Source organism: Heptranchias perlo, chromosome 20 (genome assembly GCF_035084215.1).
Source record: "Heptranchias perlo isolate sHepPer1 chromosome 20, sHepPer1.hap1, whole genome shotgun sequence".
NCBI lineage: Eukaryota > Metazoa > Chordata > Chondrichthyes > Hexanchiformes > Hexanchidae > Heptranchias > Heptranchias perlo.
Window position 1 is genome coordinate 5,290,056 of NC_090344.1, and position 23,916 is coordinate 5,313,971.

General features: G+C 45.1%; 3 non-coding genes across 3 annotated transcripts; all 3 read left to right on the forward strand.

Moving 5' to 3' along the window:
• The first annotated feature begins 3,557 nt into the window (after positions 1-3,557).
• On the forward strand, positions 3,558-3,650 carry trnay-gua (transfer RNA tyrosine (anticodon GUA)). The gene is made up of 2 exons: positions 3,558-3,594; positions 3,615-3,650. It is a non-coding gene; the product is annotated as a tRNA-Tyr (tRNA).
• A 3,584-nt stretch (positions 3,651-7,234) lies between these two features.
• On the forward strand, positions 7,235-7,327 carry trnay-gua (transfer RNA tyrosine (anticodon GUA)). The gene is made up of 2 exons: positions 7,235-7,271; positions 7,292-7,327. It is a non-coding gene; the product is annotated as a tRNA-Tyr (tRNA).
• A 3,582-nt stretch (positions 7,328-10,909) lies between these two features.
• Positions 10,910-11,002, forward strand: trnay-gua (transfer RNA tyrosine (anticodon GUA)). The gene is made up of 2 exons: positions 10,910-10,946; positions 10,967-11,002. It is a non-coding gene; the product is annotated as a tRNA-Tyr (tRNA).
• Positions 11,003-23,916: the final 12,914 nt, after the last annotated feature.

A 23,916-nucleotide genomic window follows, 5' to 3' on the forward strand; every position in this document is an offset into this window, starting at 1 on the left:
GGATAAAATGCAATGGAGGTTGTGAAGATGGATTGTTAAAAAGTGTTTGAGAAGATGCCGGACAGGAGGCTTGTTGATCAGATTCAAGCTCACGGTATTAAAGGGAGTGGGTCAGTGTGGATGGGAAGTTGGAGAAAGGGCAGAGTCGTGGTTAATGGATGTTTTTCAGACTGTGGGGATGTAAACAGTGGTGTCCCCAGGGGCAGTGTTGGGACCATTGCTCTTCTCAATGCAGAGCAATGACCTGGGCTTGGGTACAAGGGCAGAAGATCAACATTTCCTGACAACACCAAGATAGGGAGCATTAAGAACTGTGAAGAGGAATGTTCGCAACTTCAGTGTGGCATCGGAACATTCGGAACAGGAGTCGGCCATTCAGCCCCTCGAGCCTGTTCCACCATTCAGTGAGATTGTTGTCATTGAGTATGGGGTAGGTTGATATCAGACAGAAGGAGATTGGTGTCAGTAACTGTGGGGTTGATTTATATCAGACAGGATAAGTTTTGTGTCAGTTACTGTGGGGTTGGTTTATATCAGACAGGAGGAGATTGGTATCAGTGACTGAGGGGTTGATTTATATCAGACGGTTTGAGCTTGGTGCCTGTGACTGTGAGGTTGGTTTATATCAGACTGGACGAGATTGGTATCAGTGGCTGTGGGGTTGGTTTATATCAGACAGGAGGAGATTGGTATCAGTGACTGTGGGGTTGTTTTATTTATCAGACTGGAGGTGATTGGTGTCAGTGACTGGGTTCAGGAACTGGAATTAGCTATTTCGCCCCTGAAGCCCACTCTACCATTCAATTGGATCCGGACTAATCTGTACCACAACTCCATTTACTTGTCTTTGCTCCATATCCCTTGCAACCCTCACACAACACAAATCTATCAATCTCAATATTGAAAATTTCAATCGAGCCCCAGCATCCACAGCCTTTCGGGGAAGTGAGTTTGTAATTTCCACTCCCCTTTGTGTGAAAAATTGCCACCTTATTTTGCTCATAAATGACCGAGCTCTAATTTTAAGATTATCATGAAGGTGGCAGATGGAGTACAATGTGGGGAAATTTCGAAATTATTCAATTTGGTAGGAAGAATAGAAAAGCAGAATCTTTGTAAAAGTTAAGAGACTAAGAAATGACGGTGTTCAGAGGGATTTGGGTGTCCTTGTACACTGATCACAGAAAGTTAACATACAGGTACAGCAAACAATTAGGAAAGCAAATAGTATGCTGGACTTTATTGCAAGTGTGTTGGAAAATAAGAGTAAGTAAGTCTTGCTGCAGTTATATTGGGCTTTGATGAGACCACACCTGGAGTACAGCGCACAGTTTTGGTCTCCTTACCTGAGGAAGGATATACTTGCCTTAGAGGGGGTGCAACGAAGGTTCACTCAATTGATTCCTGGGATGAGAGGATTGTTGTAAGATGAGAGTTTGATAGAATGGCCCTATATTCTCTGGAGTTTAGAAGAATGAGAGGTGATCTCATTGAAACGTCTAAAATTCTTAGAGGGCTTGACAGGGTTGACGCTGAGAGGCTGTTTCCCCTGGCTGGAGAGTCTCAAACTAGGGGGCATAGTCTCAGGATAAGGGATCGGCCATTTAGGACTGAGATGAGGAAAAATTTCTTCACTCAGAGGGTTGTGAATATTTGGAGTTCTCTACCTCAGAGGGCTGTGGATGCTCAGTCATTGAGTATATTCAAGAATGAGATTGAGAAAGTTTTGGACTCGGAGGGAATCAAGGAATCGGGCAGGAAAGTGGAGTTAAGGTAGAAGATCAGCCATGTTCTTACTGAATGGCAGAGCAGGCTCGAGGGGCCGTATGGCCCACTCATGCTCCTATTTCTTATGCCCTCTTGTTCTGGATTCCTCCTCCAGAAGAAATCATTTCTCTGTATCTACCTTATTGAATCCCTTTATTATTTTAAACATCTCGACGAGGTCACATCTCAATGTTCTAAACTCATGGGAATAAAAACCAAGTTTATGCCACTTATCCTCCTAACTTAATCATTTTAATCCCGGCATAATTCTGGTGAATCTACACTATATCTTTTCCACGGCCGATTTTTCTCTCCTTAGTTTCGGTGCCCAGTTCTCCAGATGGGGTCTGACCAAGGTTCTTCACAACAGAAGCATCACTTCTGTATTCCAACCCCACTCAAGATAAAGATCAACATTAAATTAGACTCGTTGATTATTGTCAAGATTTGCAAGGTATTTGCAAAGGATTCGAGGGGATCTTAGATTTGGGATTTTTCTTTATTCTGTCCACTAAACTCGAGGAGTTTGATAACTCCTTTGAATTTAGTGCTGGATCATTGAGCCGTGATGTGTTTACTGGTTTGTATTTTGTTAAATACATTTGCTGAGTGAATTTAAATTTAAGACGAGATTTCCAGGCCTGATGCTCTATTCACACATCGAAGGTGAGAGAGATGCTGTGGGACACACGACAATCCAGTTGCTGAAAGTGATTCACAGACTGGGTTATGTGTTTAGTGATCCTGGTACATTACCGATACCTTCCCTGGATCCCAAGGCTGGAAAAGGCACTCAGGAAGGCCAGGGGAATTGGGACTTGGCCATGAGAGTAATTGAAGGTATGCGAACTGAAATAATCTACAGTGAGAAAGGAGAATAGGCATAATAATCGGTAATTAGGACATCAATTAGTCTCTTATCTTGAATTCAGCAAGTAATTGAACCATTCCGTTTGAAACAAAGTTGATTTATTTGACATTTATCCAGAATATTGAATTTCAGCCCAGTTATAGCGGTTATTAACATCAGCAGAAACAAATCCCAACTGCCAGAATGAAGTTCTGCTGCTGAAACCCTCATCCGTGCCTTTGTTTACCTCTGGACTCGACTATTCCAATGCTCTCCAGGCCCGGCCTTCCACTTTACACCCTCCGTAAACTTAAACCCACAATCTCCAGATCAATAATCAGTCGCATTATTCATTGTGTCACTGGCCCAGGCTGTGGAGAACACGGAGTAGCTCACACTCCCACAGCACTGCGGTATGAGAAGGTACCGAGTCAGCCTCAGTCATGAGCACTGGAATCCACAAGTCCGGGTGTGTCAAAGGTGCACGGTGAACAATCACCAAAGTGAAACATTTTTGCCGCTTCCCTTCGATATCTCAGCTGGTCAAGTGACAAGACTGTCGTGGAAAATAAGATAAAGTCATCCTTACGTCATTTGTTCAATTCCTGCTCGAAGGAGTATGCGTGATTTTGCAATAAGCAGCAGTTAGTTCAAGGTCGCTCTCTTAACTTTACAGGCACCTTACAGATTAACATGTTGCCATGAAGGCACAGGACGCCTCTTTTCCTTTCTCAAGCCGCAAAACTTTCTGTGTCTCCCAAACAAGGCTGTTTTGCCTCTGCTCACCAGCAGGGAGTGCTTTTGAGCAGCAATACTTCAAAACACTCAGCTCTCGCTTTCAGGTGAAAGAAGTCTTCGATCAGCACCGGACTCCATGAGTCTGAACATGTCAACAGGCGCACGGTGAATAATCACCAAAGACAATTCTGTCTATCGCTTCCCTTCGATAGCTCAGCTGGTAGAGCGGAGGACTGTAGTGAATTAAACAATTAAAGTCATCCTTAGGTCGCTGGTTCAATTCCGGCTCGAAGGAATGAGTGTGCTTTTGGAATAAGCAACAATTACCTCAAGGTCGCTCTCTGAACTTTGCAGGCACCTCCCAGATTAACATGTTGCCACTGAGTCACAGGACACCTCTTTTCCTTTCTCAAACCTGAAAGCTTTCTGTGTCTGCCCGAGCACGGTTGTTTCACTCGAGCATTTGCCTCTTGCTCGCCAGCAGGGAGTGCCTTTGAGCAGCAACACTTCAAATCGCCCTCAATTTCAGGCAAAAATGTCTTCGATCAGTCAGTCAGTCAGGGCTCACGCTGCTCCCTCAGGCTCGGGCGGCTGTTGCTTTCCAGTGACCTCGTCTTCCTTCCGCAGGCTCGGGCTCTTCTCAGCATCATTCATGATTACTGTGGCTTCCCGTTCTGCTGTTCGTCACTTGCTGATGCTCGATACCGCCGATTGGAGCAAAGTATTTCATATATTCAGGGAGCGGCAACCCAAGGCAAGATTTCTCTTCTGGTCGTGGAGCAGCTTGGAGGCGAGTGCGAGGCGGGAACTGTGAAGGGCGATTTACAAACAGCAAACGAGGAATTAGCTCAACTGGTAGAGCGCTCACTTGGCATGTGAGAAGTAGTGGGATCATTGATTATATTCTCCACTCACCGATTGTCTTGGTGCAATTATACAGAAACAAGAGTGTTGTCATTGAGTCCATAGCCCATGAACTTCCTAAACTTCACTGTGTGTTTGGGTACAGAGAGGTCAAGGGGCAGCAAATCTTTTGATGTGCTGCAGTCAGCAAAAGCTCTTGATTTTGCTCTGCAGCAAAGATGGAAAGATGAGGTGAGAGATGGAAAAAAAAGCATCGTAATCCTTGATGCCTTCTCTGAAGATTGAATTCAGGACCTTCAGATTATGACACTGATGCACTGCTTGCTGGCACTGAGAAGGCACTTATCAGGTCTGGAGCCAGGCAGCACCAGCAAGTAGGACAGCTTGCAAGGTATTGGCAGCCATAAAATAATGCACAGTTTGCAAAAAAAAATGCAAGCCAAGTATGAATTGAGCTTACAATCTTTTGATCTGTAATCAGATGCGTTATCCATTGCACCACTAACCCCTGTTATAGTGAGTAAGTAGCAGTGGGAGGCAGTGGGCATGGCAGAGGTACTAAATAAATACTTTGCATCTGTCTTCACCAAGGAAGAAGATGCTGCCAGAATGTCAGTAAAGGAAGATGTCGTTGAGATACTGGATTGGCTAAAAATTCATAAAGAGGAGGTACTTGAAAGGCTGGCTGGACTTAAAGTAGAAACGTCACCTGGTCCGGATGGGATGCATCCTATGTTGCTGAGGGAAGTAACGGTGGAAATTGCAGAGGTACTGGCCATAATCTTCCAAACATCCCTAGGTATGGGGGTGATGCCAGAGGACTGGAGAATTGCAAATGTTACACCATTGCTCTAGAAAGGGTGAAAGATAAAACCCAGCAACTACAGACCAGTCAATTTAACCTCGGGAGTGGGGAAAGTTCTAGCAACGATAATCCGGGATAGAATTAGCAGTCACTTGGACAAGGATTAGGGAAAGCTAGCACGGATTTGTGAAAGGCAAATCGTGTTTACCTAACTTGATACAGTTTTTTGATAAGGTAACAGAGAGGGTCGACGAGGACAATTCGGTTGATGTGGTGTGTATGGACTTTCAAAAGGCGTTTGATATAGTGCCGCACAATGGGCTTGTCATCAAGATTGAAACCCATGGAATCAAAGGGGCAGTAGCAGCATTGATACAGAATTGGCTGAATAACATGAAGCAGAGAGTCGTGGTGAATGACTGATTTTCGGAATGGAGGGAGGTATACAGTGCTGTTCCCCAGGGGTCGATTCTGGGACCACTGCTTTTCTTGATATATATTCCTGACTTGTTCTGGATTCCCCCTTCAGAAGAAATAATTTCTCTGCATCTACCTTATTGTGTACCTTTATTATTTTAAACACCTCGGTGAGATCACATCTCAATGTTCCAAACTCATGGGAATAAAAACCAAGTTCATGCCACCTATCCACACAATTTAATCTATTTAACCCTGGCATCATTCTGGTGAATCTGCACTGTATCTTTCCCAAGGCCGATTTATCTCTCTCTCGGTTCAGTGCCCAGTTCTCCAGATGGGGTCTGACCAAGGTTCGTTACAACTGAAACATCACTTCTGTATTCCAACCCCACTCAAGATAAAGATCAACATTCAATTAGACTTGTTGATTATTGTCCAGATTTGTGAGGTATTTGCAAAGGATTCGAGGGAATGTTAGAGTTGGGATTTTTCTTTATTCTGTCCACTCAAGGAGTTTGATAACAGACTTACTCCTTTGAATTTAGTGCTGGATTATTGAGCCGTGATGCATTTACTTGTTTGTATTTTGTTAAATACATTTGCTGAGTGTATTTAAATTTAAGCCGGGATTCCCAGGCCTGATGCTCTATTCACACATCGAAGGTGAGAGAGATGCTGTGGGACACACGATAAGTCCAGTAGCTGAAAGTGATTCACAGACTGGGTTTTGTGTTTAGTGATCCCGGGTACATTACCGATACCTTCCCTGGATCCCAAGGCTGGGAGAGGCACTCGGGAAGGTCTGGGGAACTGGGACTTGGCCATGAGAGTAATTGAAGGTATGAGAACTGAAATAATCTACAGTGAGAAAGGAGAAAAGGCATAATAATCGGTAATTAGGACATCAATTAGTCTCTTATCTTGAATTCAGCAAGTAATTGAACCATTCCGTTTGAAACAAAGTTGATTTATTTGACATAGATCCAGAATATTGAATTTCAGCCCAGTTATAGCGGTTATTAACATCAGCAGAAACAAATCCCAACTGCCAGAATGAAGTTCTGCTGCTGAAACCCTCATCCGTGCCTTTGTTTGCTTTTAGACTCGACTATTCCAATGCTCTCCAGGCCCGGCCTTCCACTTTACACCCTCCGTAAACTTGAACCCACAATCTCCAGATCAATAATCAGTCGCATTATTCATTGTGTCACTGACCCAGGCTGTGGAGAACACAGAGCAGCTCCCACTCCCACAGCACTGCGGTATGAGCAGGGACCGAGTCAGCCTCAGTCATGAGCACTGGAATTCACGAGTCCGGGTGTGTCAAAGGTGCACGGTGAACAATCACCAAAGTGAAACATTTTTGCCGCTTCCCTTCGATATCTCAGCTGGTAGCGCGACAAGACTGTCGTGGAAAATAAGATAAAGTCATCCTTACGTCATTTGTTCAATTCCTGCTCGAAGGAGTATGCGTGATTTTGCAATAAGCAGCAGTTAGTTCAAGGTCGCTCTCTTAACTTTACAGGCACCTTACAGATTAACATGTTGCCATGAAGGCACAGGACGCCTCTTTTCCTTTCTCAAGCCGCAAAACTTTCTGTGTCTGCCCAAACAAGGCTGTTTTGCCTCTGCTCACCAGCAGGGAGTGCTTTTGAGCAGCAATACTTCAAAACACTCAGCTCTCGCTTTCAGGTGAAAGAAGTCTTCGATCAGCACCGGACTCCACGAGTCTGAACATGTCAACAGGCGCACGGTGAATAATCACCACAGACATCAATTTTTATCACTTCCCTTCGATAGCTCAGCTGGTAGAGCGGAGGACTGTAGTGAATTAAACAATTGAAGTAATTGTTAGGTCGCTGGTTCAATTCCGGCTCGAAGGAGTGAGTGTGCTTTTGGAATAAGCAGCAATTACCTCAAGGTCGCTCTTTGAACTTCACAGGCACCTCCCAGATTAACATGTTGCCACTGAGTCACAGGACATCACTTTTCCTTTCTCAAACCTGAAAGCTTTCTGTTTCTGCCCAAGCACGGCTGTTTCACTCGAGCATTTGCCTCTGCTCACCAGCAGGGAGTGCCTTTGAGCAGCAACACTTCAAATCGCCCTCAATTTCAGGCAAAAAGGTCTTCGATCAGTCAGTCAGACAGGGCTCACGCTGCTCCCTCAAGCTCGGGCGGCTGTTGCTTTCCAGTGACCTCATCTTCCTTCCGCAGGCTCGGGCTCTTCTCAGCATCATTCATGATTACTGTGGCTTCCCGTTCTGCTGTTCCTCACTTGCTGATGCTCAATACCGCCGATTGGAGCAAAGTATTTCATATATTCAGGGAGCGGCAACCCAAGGCAAGATTTCTCTGCTGGTCGTGGAGCAGCTTGGAGGCGAGTGCGAGGCGGGAACTGTGAAGGGCGATTTACAAACAGCAAACGAGGAATTAGCTCAACTGGTAAAGCTGTCACTTAGCATGTGAGAAGTAGTGGGATCATTGATTATATTCTCCACTCACCGTTTGTCTTGGTGCAATTCTACAGAAACAAGAGTGTTGTCAGTGATTCCATAGCCCATGTATTTCCTAAACTTCGCTGTGTGTTTGAGGACAAAGAGGTCAAGGGGCAGCAAATCTTTTGATGTGCTGCAGCAAGCAAAAGTTCTTGATTTTGCTCTGCAGCAAAGATGGAAAGATGAGGTGAGAGATGGAAAAAAAAGCTTCGTATTCCTTGATGTCTTCTCTGAAGATTGAATTCAGGGCTTTCAAATTATGACACTGATGCACTGCTTGCTGCACTAAGAAGGCACTTACCAGGTATGCAGCCCGGCAGCACCAGCAAGTAGGACAGCTTACAAGGTATTGAAGGCCATAAAATAATGCACAGTTTGCAAAAAAAAAATCCAAGCCTAATTGGAGTCGAACTTATAATCTTGTGATTTTTAGTCAAATGCGTTATCCATTGCACCACTGGCCCAGGATAGAGTAAGCAAGTAGCAATAGGAGGCAGTGGGCATGGCGGAGGCACTAAATAAATACTTTGCATCTGTCTTTACCAAGGAAGAAAATGCTGCCAAATTGTCAGTAAAGGAAGATGTCGTTGAGATACTGGATTGGCGAAAAATTCATAAAGAGGAGGTACTTGAAAGGCTGTCTGTACTTAAAGTAGAAACGTAACCTGGTCCGGATGGGATGCATCCTACTTTGCTGTGGGAAGTAACGGTGGAAATTGCAGAGGTACTGGCCATAATCTTCCAAACATCCCTTGGTATGGGGGTGATGCCAGAGGACTGGAGAATTGCAAATGTTACATTCTTGTTCAAGAAAGGGTGAATGATAAAACCCAGCATCTACAGACCAGTCAGTTTAACCTCGGTAGTGGTAAAGTTCTAGCAACGATAATCCGGGATAGAATTAGCAGTCACTTGGACAAGGATTAGGGAAAGCCAGCACGGATTTGTTAAAGGCAAATCGTGTTTAACTAACTTGATACAGTTTTTTGACAAGGTAACAGAGAGGGTCGATGAGGACCATTCGGTTGATGTGGTGTGTATGGACTTTCAAAAGGCGTTTGATACAGTGCCGCATAATAGGCTTGTCATCAAGATTGAAGCCCATGGAATAAAAGGGGCAGTAGCAGCATTGATACAGAATTGGCTGAATAACATGAAGCAGAGTGTAGTGGTGAATGACTGATTTTCAGAATGGAGGGAGGTATACAGTGGTGTTCCCCAGGGGTCGGTGCTGGGACCACTGCTTTTCTTGATAATATTGCTGACTTGTTCTGGATTCCCCCTCCAGAAGAAATCATTTCTCTGTATCTACCTTATTGTATACCTTTATTATTTTAAACACCTCGGTGAGATCACATCTCAATGTTCCAAACTCATGGGAATAAAAACCAAGTTCATGCCACCTATCCTCATAATTTAATCCTTTTAACCCCGGCATCATTCTGGTGAATCTGCACTGTATCTTTCCCAAGGCCGATTGATCTCTCTCTCGGTTCAGTGCCCAGTTCTCCAGATGGGGTCTGACCAAGGTTGTTTGCAACTGAAGCATCACTTCTGTATTCCAACCCCACTCAAGATAAAGGTCAACATTAAATTTGACTTGTTGATTATTGTCAAGATTTGTAAGGTATTTGCAAAGGATTCGAGGGAATCTTAGAGTTGGGATTTTTCTTTATTCTGTCCACTCAAGGAGTTTGATAACAGACTTACTCCTTTGAATTTAGTGCTGGATTATTGGTCCGTGATGTGTTTACTTGTTTGTATTTTGTTAAATACATTTGATGAGTGTATTTAAATTGAAGACGAGATTTCCAGGCCTGATGCTCTATTCACGCATTGAAGGTGAGAGAGATGCTGTGGGACACACGATAAGTCCAGTAGCTGAAAGTGATTCACAGACTGGGTTTTGTGTTTAGTGATCCCGGGTACATTACCGATACCTTCCATGGATCTGAAGGCTGGATAAGGCAATCAGGAAGGACCGGGGAACTGGGACTTGGCCATGAGAGTAATTGAAGGTATGCGAGCTGAAATAATCTGCAGTGAGAAAGGAGAATAGGCATAATAATCGGTAATTAGGACATCAATTAGTCTCTTATCTTGAATTCAGCAAGTAATTGAACCATTCCGTTTGAAACAAAGTTGATTTATTTGACATAGATCCAGAATATTGAATTTCAGCCCAGTTATAGCGGTTATTAACATCAGCAGAAACAAATCCCAACTGCCAGAATGAAGTTCTGCTGCTGAAACCCTCATCCGTGCCTTTGTTTGCTTCTAGACTCGACTATTCCAATGCTCTCCAGGCCCGGCCTTCCACTTGACACCCTCCGTAAACTTAAACCCAAAATCTCCAGATCAATAATCAGTCACATTATTCATTGTGTCACTGGCCCAGGCTGTGGAGAACACAGAGCAGCTCACATTCCCACAGCGCTGCGGTATGAGCAGGTACCGAGTCAGCCTCAGTCATGAGCACTGGAATCCACGAGTCCGGGTGTGTCAAAGGTGCACGGTGAACAATCACCAAAGTGAAATATTTTTGCCGCTTCCCTTCGATATCTCAGCTGGTAGCGCGACAAGACTGTCGTGGAAAATAAGATAAAGTCATCCTTACGTCATTTGTTCAATTCCTGCTCGAAGGAGTATGCGTGATTTTGCAATAAGCAGCAATTAGTTCAAGGTCGCTCTCTTAACTTTACACGCAACGTGCAGATTAACATGTTGCCATGAAGGCACAGGACGCCTCTTTTCCTTTCTCAAACTTTAAAACTTTCTGTGTCTGCCCAAACAAGGCTGTTTTGCATCTGCTCACCAGCAGGGAGTGCTTTTGAGCAGCAATACTTCAAAACACTCAGCTCTCACTTTCAGGCAAAATAAGTCTTCGATCAGCTCCGGACTCCACGAGTCTGAACATGTCAACAGGCGCACGGTGAACAATCACCAAAGACAATTTTTTTGTATCACTTCCCTTGGATAGCTCAGCTGGTAGAGCGGAGGACTGTAGTGAATTAAACAATTGAAGTAATCCTTAGGTCGCTGGTTCAATTCCGGCTCGAAGGAGTGAGTGTGCTTTTGGAATAAGCAGCAATTACCTCAAGGTCGCTCTCTGAACTTTAACGGCAGTTTACAGATTAACATGTTGCCACTGAGTCACAGGACACCACTTTTCCTTTCTCAAACCTTAAAGCTCTCTGTGTGTGCCCGAGCACGGCTGTTTCACTCGAGTATTTCCCTCTGCTCACCAGCAGGGAGTGCCTTTGAGCAGCAACACTTCAAATCGCCCTCAATTTCAGGCAAAAAGGTCTTCGATCAGTCAGTCAGACAGGGCTGACGCTGCTCCCTCAAGCTCGGGCGGCCGTTGCTTTCCGGTGACCTCGTCTTCCTTCCGCAGGCTCGGGCTCTTCTCAGCATCATTCATGATTACTGCGGCTTCCCGTTCTGCTGTTCCTCACTTGCTGATGCTCGATAACGCCGATTGGAGCAAATTATTTAATATATTCAAGGAGCGGCAACCCAAATCAAGATTTCTCTGCTGGTCGTGGAGCAGCTTGGAGGCGAGTGCGAGGCGGGAACTGTGAAGGACGATTTACAAACAGCAAACGAGGAATTAGCTCAACTGGTAGAGCGCTCACTTGTCATGTGAGAAGTAGTGGGATCATTGATTATATTCTCCACTCACCGATTGTCTTGGTGCAATTATACAGAAAGAAGAGTGTTGTCAGCGAGTCCATAGCCCATGTACTTCCTAAACTTTACTGTGTGTTTGAGTACAGAGAGGTCAAGGGGCAGAACATCTTTTGATGGGCTGCAGTCAGCAAAAGTTCTTGATTTTGCTCTGCACCAAAGATGGAAAGATGAGGTGAGAGATGGAAAAAAAGCTTTGTAATCCCTGATGCCTTCTCTGAAGATTGAATTCAGGACCTTCAGATTATGACACTGATGCACTGCTTGCTGCACTAAGAAGGCACTTACCAGGTCTGGAGCCAGGCAGCACCACCAAGTTGGACAGTTTGCAAGGTATTGAAAGCAATAAAATAATGTACAGTTTGCAAAAAAATTCCCAAACCAAGTAGGAATCGAACCTCTTGCTTTCTAATCCATAATCATATGCGTTATCCATTGCACCACTCGTCACAATTATAGTGAGGAAGTAGCATTGTGAGGCAGTGAGCATGGCAGAGGTACTAAATAAATACTTTCCATCTGTCTTCACCATGGAAGAAGATGCTGCCAGAATGTCAGTCAAGGAAGATGTAGTTGAGATACTGGATTGGCTAAAAATTCATAAAGAGGAGGTACTTGAAAGGCTGGCTGGACTTAAAGTAGATACATCACCTGGTCCGGATGGGATGTATCCTCGGTTAGTGAGGGAAGTAACGGTGGAAATTGCAGAGGTACTGGCCATAATCTTCCAAACATCCTTCGATATGGGGGTGATGCCAGAGGAGTGGAGAATTGCAAATGTTACACCCTTGTTCAAGAAAGGGTGAAAGATAAAACCCAGCATCCACAGACCAGTCAGTTTAACCTCGGTCGTGGGGAAAGTTCTAGCAACGATAATCCGGGATAGAATTAGCAGTAACTTGGACAAGTATTAGGGAAAGCTAGCACGGATTTGTGAAAGGCAAATTGTGTTTAACTAACTTGATAGAGTTTTTTGATGAGGAGCAGAGAGGGTCGATGAGGGCAATGCAGTTGATGTGGTGTGTTTGGACTTTCAAAAGGTGTTAAAGTGCCGCATAATGGGCTTGTCATCAATATTAATGCCCATGGAATAAAAGGGGCAGTAGCAGCATTGATACAGAATTGGCTCAATAACAGGAAACAGAGAGTAGTGGTGAACAGTTGTTTTTCAGAATGGAGGGAGGTGTACAGTGGTGTTCCCCAGGGGTCGGTGCTGGGACCACTGCTTTTCTTGATATATATTAATGACTTGGACCTGAGTATACAGGGCACAATTTCCAAACTTGAAAGTGCAGTGAACAGTGAGGATAATAAACTGTGAGGAGGAGAGTGATTTACTTCAAGAGGTTCCCAATTCGATTCGGAAATGCAGTGGATCCGTGGCTCTAACGCAGGCGGATACCCTAAATGGGAAGATATGGAGGAAAAATTTGGATAAATGAGATGGTGGCCGGGTATGAGACGGGATATTAAAGATCTTGTGGTGGGATGTGTGATTGGTGCTCGGTGGATGGGATGCCAATCAACCGGGCTGCTTTGTCCTGGATGGTGTCGAGCTTCTTGAGTGTTGTTGGAGCTGCACTCATCCAGGCAAGTGGAGAGTATTCCATCATACTCCTGACTTGTGCATTGTAGATGGTGGAAAGGCTTTGGGGAGTCAGGAGGTGAGTCACTTGCTGCAGAATACCCAGCCTCTGACCTGCTCTTGTAGCCACAGTATTTATATGGCTGGTCCAGTTAAGTTTCTGGTCAATGGTGACCCCGAGGATGTTGATGGTGGGGGATTCGGTGATGGTAATGCCGTTGAATGTCAAGGGGAGATGGTTAGACTCTCTCTTGTTGGAGATGGTCATTGTCTGGCGCGAATGTTGCTTGCCACTTATCTGACCAAGCCTGGATGTTGACCAGGTCTTGCTGCATGCAGGCACGGACTGCTTCATTATCTGAGGGGTTGGGAATGGAACTGAACCCTGTGCAATCATCAGTGAACATCCCCATTCCTGACCTTATGATGGAGGGAAGGTCATTGAAGAAGCAGCTGAAGATGGTTGGACCCAGGAGCTCTTGCAGCAATGTCCTGGGGCTGAGATGATTGGCCTCCAACAACCACTACCATCTTCCTTTGTGCCAGGTATGACTCCAGCCACTGGAGAGTATTCCCCCGATTCCCATTGACTTCAATTTTGCTGTTCAATTTTGTCCCCCATAATGAAAATTGGAACTATGTGAGCTACCTTCTAATCTCAGGGGACTATCGCTGACTCTATTGAGCTGTTGAGGATACAGGCAAGGGGCTCACAGAGCACCCGTCCCATCTCTTTAAACACCCGGGGGTGAATATCATCTGGACCTGGAGCTAAACCTATTTTAAGATTTCATATTTTATCCAAGATCACGTCCCTTTCTATTTTAATATTTATGATGTTATTGTTGACAGCACATCCCACAGCTGGAATCTGAGCATCATCTACAGGAGTGTAGACTGATGAGAAATAGTCATTTAACAGCTCTGCCATAGCCCGGGAATCAGCCCTGAACTGTCTTTCAGTGGCCCTAAACCATCTTTAATGGTCTTCTGACTCCTGACGTAGCTGGAAAGGCGTTTGCTATTATTAGCACATTTGTGCACCATCTTCTTTTCAAAGATCTCTTAGCTTCTCTAATGGCTGCTTGTGTCTCCCTCGATTGTGGGTGATATTTGTCCCAATTCTCCTGTCAACTGAATTCATCCTGATCTGACTGTAAGACAGTTCGGGGAGTCAAGAATCATTCACCGCTAGACCCACACTGACAAGTAAAACCCCAGACGTTCCTTAGTAAGGATTCCTCTGGTACCTCAGCATATATTTGTCAGCTATCTTGCAGTCCACTCCTGGAGGCCCCACTCCCTGAGCCTGCAACCTTCAGCAGGGTCAGTGGTGGAGTTCCGCAGTGGGAGTGATCCCAGAGTAACTGTCGGGATCGCCCCCACCCTGTGGATGGTCCGGGTCGTGTATTTTTAGTGATCCTGGTGTCTAACACGCACACAGCAATAAAACCATGAATTCTGGAAACACACTGCAGGTCCTTCTTTATCTGGAGATCGAATGACTGTTGTATAATTGTACCAGCAGTTAACAGGCTCCTGTGAACTCCTCCCACTGCTATTTTGATGCAGACTTTAAATCATTTATTTTTAACGGGTTTATTTTAAATGAGTTAAAGCCTGCCTTAAATGGTAGACTCAGGACTGTCACACAAACAGGTTAAATCTTCATAGAATAATTACCACAGTCATTTTTAGACTGGACTCCGCACGGAGACTTTGCTGTCAGAGAAGAGAGATGAGAAAGACCAAAGTGCCGTTTGCCCCTCTCAGTGTGGCCCTGAAGGACTGTGTCCAGGCTGAAGTTCTGCTCCCCCCAGATTGTCCTTTCTGAGCTCCAGTCAGGTGATGCTAAACACTCAGGTGGGAAAGACTAAAATCTACAACAAGGTGTTTAAAACAAATCTGATTTATTTAATAGATATCCAGAATATTAAACTCCAGCCCAGTTATAGGGGTTATTGACATCAGAAGAAACAAACCCCAACTGTCAGAATGAACATGGTTCAGTCCTGGATGTGATTAACAGCAGAATCCAACCCCTGCAGTCATATGTGAACTCGCTGGTGTCTCAGCACGTGTGATGACTGAGTGAATCCCTTCCCACACACGGAGCAGGTGAACAGTCTCTCCCCAATGGGCATGTGTTGATGTGTCAGCAGTTCATTTCTGCTTTTAAAGCTCTTCTCACTGTCAGTGAATTAAAAGGTCACTCAATCGTGTGAACAAGTTGATGTCTCAGAAGGTGGGATGATCGAGTGAATCCCTTCCCACACACGGAGCAGGTGAACAGTTTCTCCCCAATGGGCATGTGTTGATGTGTCAGCAGTTCGTTTCTGATTTTAAATCTCTTCCCAAAGTCAGAACATTTAAAGGTCTTTCATCAGTGTGAACTCGCTGGTGTCTCAGCAGGGTGGATGACCGAGTGAATCCCTTCCCACACACGGAGCAGGTGAACGGCCTCTCCCCAGTGTGAGTGCGCTGGTGTGTCAGCAGATAAATTTTGCTTTTAAATCTCTTCTCACACTCAGAACATTTAAAAGGTCTCTCATCGGAGTGAACTCGCTGGTGTGACAGAAGGTTGGATGACCGAGTAAATCTCTTCTCACACAAGGTGCAGGTGAACGGCCTCTCCCCTGTGTGACTGCGTTGGTGTCTCACCATTTCGTTTCTGATTTTAAATCTCTTCTCACAGTCAGGACATTTAAAAGGTCTCTCATCAGTGTGAACTTGCTGGTGTGACAGAAGGTGTGATGAATGAGTGAATCTCTTCTGACACACAGAGCAGATGAACGGCCTCTCCCCAGTGTGAACTCGCTGGTGTGTCAGCAGAGTGGATGACCGAGTGAATCCCTTCCCACACACGGAGCAGGTGAACGGCCTCTCCGCAGTGTGAGTGCGTTGGTGCGACAGCAGATTCCTTTTGCTTTTAAACCTCTTCTCACAGTCAGAACATTTAAAAGGTCTCTCATCAGTGTGAACTCGCTGGTGTCTCAGCAGGGTGGATGACCAAGTAAATCCCTTCCCACACACGGAGCAGGTGAACGGCCTCTCCCCAGTGTGAGTTCGTTGGTGTCTCAGTAGTTCGTTTCTGATTTTAAATCTCTTCCCACAGTCAGAACATTTAAAAGGTCTCTCATCAGTGTGAACTTGCTGGTGTTGCACAAGGTATGATGAATGAGTGAATCCCTTCCCACACACGGAGCAGCAGAACGGCCTCTCCCCAGTGTGAACTCGCTGGTGTGCCAGCAGGATGGATGACCGAGTGAATCTCTTCCCACACACGGAGCAGGTGAACGGCCTCTCCCCTGTGTGAGCGCGTTGGTGTGTCAGCAGATGATTTTTGCTTTTAAACCTCTTCTCACAGTCAGAACATTTAAAAGGTCTCTCATCAGAGTGAACTCGCTGGTGTTGCAGAAGGTGTGATGACTGAGTGAATCTATTCTTACTCACGGAGCAGGTGAATGGGCTGTCCCCAGTGTGAACTCGCTGGTGTGATAGAAGCTGAGATGACCGAGTGAATCCCTTCCCACACACGGTGCAGATGAACGGTCTCTCCCCAGTGTGAATGCGTTGGTGTGTCAGCAGATTACTTTTGCTTTTAAACCTCTTCTCACAGTCCGAACATTTAAAAGGTCGCTTATCAGAGTGAAATCGCTGGTGCATCAGGAGGCTGTCTGACTGAGTGAATCCCTTCCCACACACGGAACAGGTGAACGGCCTCTCCCCAGTGTGATTGCGTCGATGAATTTCCAGCAGTGAAGGGTAATTGAATCCCTTCCCACAGTCCCCACATTTCCACGGTTTCTCCGTGGTCCGGGTGACCTTGTGTCTCTCCAGGTTGGACGATCAGTTGAAGCCTCGTCCACACACACAACACGTATACAGTTTCTCCCCGCTGTGAATGGTGTGATGTTTTTTCAGGCTATGTAACTGGTTAAAGCTCTTTCCACAGTCAGTGCACTGGAACACTCTCACTCGGGTGTGTGTGTCTTGGTGCTTTTCCACTCACACTGATGTTTGAAATCTTCTCCCAGAGATAGAACAGACAAACATTTCTCCTTCCACATTCAAAGGCCGATGATATTCAGGTCCTGATGAATCGAGTAACTCTGTCAGATCTTGACGTGGTCTTTGGTTTGAGTTTCCTGTCTGCAAATCCTCCCCTTCCAATAACCTGTGAAAGGAGATTATAAAAGTTATCACTGTAAGTACAGGATAAAAATTCAGATCAGATAACTCGTCGTTCTATGGAACATTCTTTCCTCTCTTATTCCTCAAAGCTGTAAATCCCCGTCCCACTAACTCTCCCTCCTCGCTGTGCTGAAATCCAAACCCATCAAATCATCTTTCAGTGGTACTAAACCATGAGTGAAATGGTGAGAGAGTGAATGTGAGAGAGTGAATGTGAGAGAGTGAGTGTGAGATAGTGAGTGTGAGAGAGTGAGTGTGAGAGAGTGAATGTGAGAGAGTGAATGTGAGAGAGTGAATGTGAGAGAGTGAGTATGAGAGAGTGAATGCGAGTACAGCAGTGGGCTCGGTGTGGAGAATGAAGTGGGGCAGGTGGAGCATGTTTCAGTGGGGCAGCAGTGATCATAATCTCATTCGGTTTAGAACAGTTATGGAAAAGGACAAGGGACAGTCAAATGTGAAAATTCCTAACTGGAGGAGGGCTAATTTCATGAGTTAAAATGGGATCTTGTCCAGGTGGATTGGTATCAAAAATTGGCAACAAAACAGTAATTGAACAGTGGGAGGCCTTCGAGGAGGAGTGGGTTTGGTCGAGAGTAGACAGATTCCCACGAGGAGGAAAGGAATAGCATCCAAAGCTAGAGCTCCCTGGATGACGAAAGAAAAAGAGATCACCATTTCTTCTTCATTTTCCGATGCTCCCTGAATGATCACCATTTCTCCTTCATTTACAGACTCCCCCTGACTGATCACCATTTCTCCTTCATTTACCGATGCTCCCTGAATGATCACCATTTCTCCTTCATTTACAAACGCTCGTTGACCGATCACAATTTCCCCCTCATTTGCATATGTTCCCTTATCGATCACGATTTCTCCTTCATTGACAGATGCTCCCTGACCGAATACCATTTCTCCTTCATTTACAGACCCTCCCTGACCGATTACCATTTCTCCTTCATTTACAGACACTCCCTGACCGATCACGATTTCTCCTTCATTTACAGACGCTCCGTGACCGATCACCATTTCTCCTTCATTTACAGACGCTCCCTGACCGATCACCATTTCTCCTTCATTTACAGATACTCCCTGACCGATCACCATTTCTCCTTCATTTACAGACGCTCCTTGACCGATCACCATTTCTCCTTCATTTACAGACGCTCCCTGACCCACCATCACTTCTCCTTCATTTATAGACATTCCCTGACGGATCAGCATTTTTTACTTCATTTACAGACTCTCCCTGACAGATCACCATTCCACCGTCATTTCCAGACGCTCCATGACCGATCACCATTTCTCCTTTGTTTACAGACGCTCCCTGACCGATCACCATTTCTCCTATATTTACAGACGCTCCCTGACCGAACACCATTTCTCTTATATTTACAGACGCTCCCTGACCGATCTCCATTTATCCTTCATTTACAGACGCTCCCTGAGAATTCCCAGTTTACACCGCGCATGCGCGGGGCCGCGGCCTTTAGTTCAGAGTTGGTCCGGAGCGAAACGGGAGAAACCGGAAACCGGCGGGTAGTGAGGGGGGATAATGTTCACTGTTTTATATTCGGGTCTGGGGCCGCACTCGGGGTTTGTGAAGCCTGAGCCTGGGCCTGAGCCCGGACCCGGGCCCCGGGGTTTATTGATCCTCTTGCTCCGATCCTCTGACCTGCACCGAACGCGCTCCTCCCGCAGCCTCGACTGGCCGCGCATGCTCAGGACACGCTGCCCGATAATGAGTCATACTGCGCCTGCGCACTGTGCTCCACTGATTCAGATAGGGCACAATCTCTACCGCCCGGCATGCTGGGGGATCCCGCCGCCATTGATGGTCTTAATATCTAGCCGAAAAGCAAAGACAATGAAGCAGTGAGATCGCGTTTGGACCATGGATAATAAAATAAACTGAAACCCCAGCCCTTCGTGCCATTTAAACCGGAAAAACACATAGCGTAGACGCCCCCCCCCCCACTTTGCAGAAATCCAGAAAATATTTTGTCGGTAACTTATATTAATTTCGTTTTATTAAATGTTGCAACTGACGGGTTCAATTAATGTTTATTTTCCAACTGCACCGCAGGACCGCCAGTCTCACTATTAACTCCGTCCTGGTGATTAAGGAGAATTCCGGACCATTAGGGGGAGCGGAAATTTATAGGAATTTCCTGCAACTAGTGGGGTACCGCACGGATCAATGCTGGGGACCTCAACTATTTAAAATATATATCAATAACTTTGATAATGGAACAGAGCGTCTTGTGGCCAAATTAGCTGATGATACAAAGATAGGTGGAAAAGCAACATGCGATGAGGACACAAAGTGTCAGCAAAGGGATGTTGACTGGTTAAGCGAATGAGCAAAAATTTGGCAGATGGAATCTTATGTGGGAAAATGTGAAGTCATCCACATTGGGAGGAAAAATAAAAAAGCAAAATATTGTTTGAATGGAGAAATACTAAAAAATGCTGTGGAACAGAGGGATCTGGGTGTCCTTGTACACGAAACACCAAAAGTGAACATGCAGTTGCAGCAGGTAGTCCGGAAGGCAAACAGAATATTAGCCTTAATTTCCAGGGGTATGAAGTGTAAAATCAGGGAAGTCATGCTACAACTGTACAGGATGCTGGTGAGACCACATCTGAGGTACTGCGTACAGTTCTGGTGCCCTTATTTCAGGAATGACAGACTTGCATCGGAGGCAGTTCGGAGAAAGTTCAGTAGGTTGATTCCGGGTATGGAAGGTTTGTCTTACGTGGAAAGATTGAACAGGGTGGGTCTATACTCATTGGAATTTAGAAGAATGAGAGGAGATCTTATTGAAACATGCAAGATTCTGAAGGGACTTGATAGGGTAGATGCTGAGAGGATGTTACCCCTCATGGGGGAATCTAAAACGAGGGGGCATAGTATAAGAATAAGGGTTCGCCCGTTTTAGACGGAAATTAGGAGGAATTTCTTCTCCCAGAGAGCCGTGAATCTTTGGAATTCTTCACCCAAAAAGCTGCGGAGGCTGAGTCATTGAACACATTCAACGCTGAGTTCGACAAATTTTTGATCAGCGAGGGAGTTAAAGGATATGGGGAAAGGGCGGAAAAGTGGAGATTAAGGTAAAAATCAGATCAGCCATGATCACATTAAATGGCTGAGCAGGCTCGAGGGGCCGAATGACCTATTCCTGCTCCTATCTCTTATGGTCTTATGGTAAATTGACTGGAGGGATGAGCGGACAGTTGGTCCTCCAACCAATCGGAGTGTGTGAGGGGCGGGAGTTGCGGCACTGAATGGGCGGGTCTAAGCCCAGATGTCCGTTTTTGTCTGAAGCATCATCGTAAAAAATTAATTTATCTGAAGCTCCAGTAGAAAACTCGACCTTTCTGTTGTGGTTTGAAATAAATGAAACCAGATGAGGTGGAGCAAACATTTCAACATTTGTTGGAAAAACACATTAATTAAGAACAACCAACATGGATTATTTGAGATATCTCAAGTCTACTGATAAAGGGAATGTAGCGGAGGTTGTGTAGATGGATTGTGAAAAGGTGTTTGATAAGATGTCGGAAAGGAGGCTTGTTGATAAAATTAATACTCACGGTATTAAATTGAATTGGGCAGTATTGATAGGAAGTTGTGGAAAGGGCAGAAAACATGGAGTAGTGGTTAATGGATGTTCTTCAGACTGGAGAGATGAAAACAGTGGTGTCCCCCAGGGTCAGTGTTGGGACCATTGCTCTTCTCAATACAGAGAATGATCTGAACTTGGGTATGTGGGACACAAGGTGAAAATCTCCAGATGACGCCAAAATTGGCAGCGTGGGGAACTGTGGAGAGGAGTCAGTGACTTCATTGTGACGTTCACAGGTTCGGAAACAGGCGGGTGAAGTTTAATGGAGAGAAATGTGACGTCATACATTTTGAGAGGAAGAAAAATGAGATGAAATGTAAACTAAATGGTCAAAGTTTAAAATAGAGGAGCAGAGAGACTTCGGGGTTGAAGATTATAACTAATACGTTGTCTTATTAATTAACAAGTTTGAGAGTCAGCAACATTAATACCTTATTAAGAAATATATGAGCAAATTCTCTTTCCTCTACCGCACCAGAGTAAATATACAAGTCTCCCGTTCACACGAGATGATCCTGCTGGATGGAACCTCAGGCGCCCTGAGTTTGATCTCCGGTGTCTCCAGTCCCGACTGCCCCTTACATCAGTATCCCGTCACTGGAGCTGGAACTTCCCCAGTCTGTGGTTTACAAGGACACATTGCTTGGTGCGCAGCAGTTATTTTTCTTCAGTAGCGTTCTCATGACCCCTGAACTACCCTGCTTACTGTTAATTAGAATCAAAGAATTAAAGAAATTTACGGCACAGAAAGAGACCGTTCGGCCCATCATGTCTGTGCCAGCCGAAAAAGAGCTGTTCAGCTTAATCCCACATTCCAGCTCTTGGTCTGTAGCCTTATAGTTTACAGCACTTCAAGTACATTCCCACGTACTCTTTAAATGCGATGAGGGTGTCCGCCTCAACCATCCTTTCAGGCAGTGAGTTGCAGACCCCACAGACCTTGGGCGAAAGAATTTCTCCTCAAATCCCCACTGATCCTCCGACCAATCACTTTAAATCTATGCCCCTGGTTACTATCCTCTCTGTGAAGGGATATGGGTCCTTCCAATCCACACTCGGCCCCTCATAATTTTGTACACCTCAATTAAATCTGCATTCAGCCTCTTCTGTTCCAAAGAAAACATCCCCCGCCTATCCAATCTTTCCTCTTAGCTAAAATTCTACAGTCCAGGCAACATCCTTGTAAATCTTTCTTGCCTTGTATAAAATGTCTACGAATTGAAAGTCGTGATATTGATCAAAGTCCGCGTTCCGTTTTCTTGCCATTTCTGTCAAGATTTGGAAAAGATCTGTTACCTGACACTTTAAATGTTGCCGACTTTAACTGCAGCTCACTGTGTCTGAACAGTCACTGTTATCATTGGCCTTCCATGTATCTTCTTGTGCTCCATCTCCTTAACAACACAAGCTGATCACAGCAATGTTTTCATCAAATGGAATCGCAGTGTGAAAAAATGCACAATTTCAGAGCGAAGCAACATAGGCAAGATTGGTGGGAGATGCGACTGGAGAAAATGGGCCTGGGGCAGTGTGAACATCTCTTGAGCATTAAGATATTCAGTATCCGAAGAAGCAGGGGGATGAGGTCGTTGTGTCAATTTATCCAGGTATCTGCAAAATCCATCGTCTCTCAATGCCCAGCATCATTCTTCCCCTCTCCTCATTTCCAGTTGAGGTTTTTTTCTCGTTAAGTCTCTGTATTTACTTTGAACATCTACTTCAACGGCATGTGGAGGTGCAGAGGAAGCTCGAGATAAAGTAGTGACAGAAACAGAAGGAGATGGCAGGTGATGACAGAATCTTGTGTGTGTCAGTTGCTTCATGTGAGACATGACAACCCTGCGTTGACTTGTAAATTTCCGAGGAGTTTCACTGATTCGGTGCGTGCGTTTTGGAAATGGAAACAGTTTCACCAGCAGCTTGAGGTAATATTTCCCCTCACTGTCCATTTCATGTCCCTGCCGACCCGCACTTGGTGCTGTCGTTGTCAGAAAAAAGGCTTTCATGTTCTAACAGTAAATTCCATTTTGTGCGAGCAACTTGTCTGGGGCGAAAGTGACGTGAGTTTCAAAGGGACAAGTCGGAAAGGCAACGTTGGACTGCTTGCTTTAATGAAAATTGCAGCAGATTCGTTCGTGGTTTAGTGCTGAGGATTTGGCGCTCTCGCCGCCGCGGTACCATGTTTGATTCCCGATCAGGGAACTTGACTTTCCTGGTGTGGTTCAAAATAGCACCAACCAAATTCCCTCGACTGAGCACAAAGCTCGCTCCTGATCAACATGAGTAATTTCACCGCTCCTGCCTGAACAGCCAGCAGCCCATCATTCTTCAATTTTACAACCCATAAGAGCGATAAACAATGCACTTTCTTGCCTTCTGTAAAATGCCTCCTGTTCGAAAGTCGTGCCGTTGATCAAAGTCTGCATGAAATTTTCTTGCCATTTCTGTCATGATTTGGAAAAGATCTGCTGCCTGACACTTTAAATGATGAAGAACCTTTAAATGTAGCTCACAGTGTTCGAACAGTCACTGTTATCATTAGCCTTTTATGTATCTTCTTTTACTCCATTTCCGGAACAACACCAGCTGATCACAGCATCGTTTTCTTCAAATTGAATCCCAGTGTGAAAAAATGCATAATTTCAAAGCTGAGCAACGTGTGCAAGATTGGAAGGAGAGTGCGAGTGGAGATAATTGGCTTGGATCAGCGATCTCTTGAGCATTAAGACATTCATTATCTGAAAGAAGCACGGAGATGATATTTTTGTCTCGATTTATCAGTGTAGAAAAGAAGCAGGGAGTTGAGATCCTTTTGTCCATTCATCCTGCTATCTACAAAATCCTTCGCCTCTCAATGCCCAGCATCTTTCTTTCCAACTCCTTGC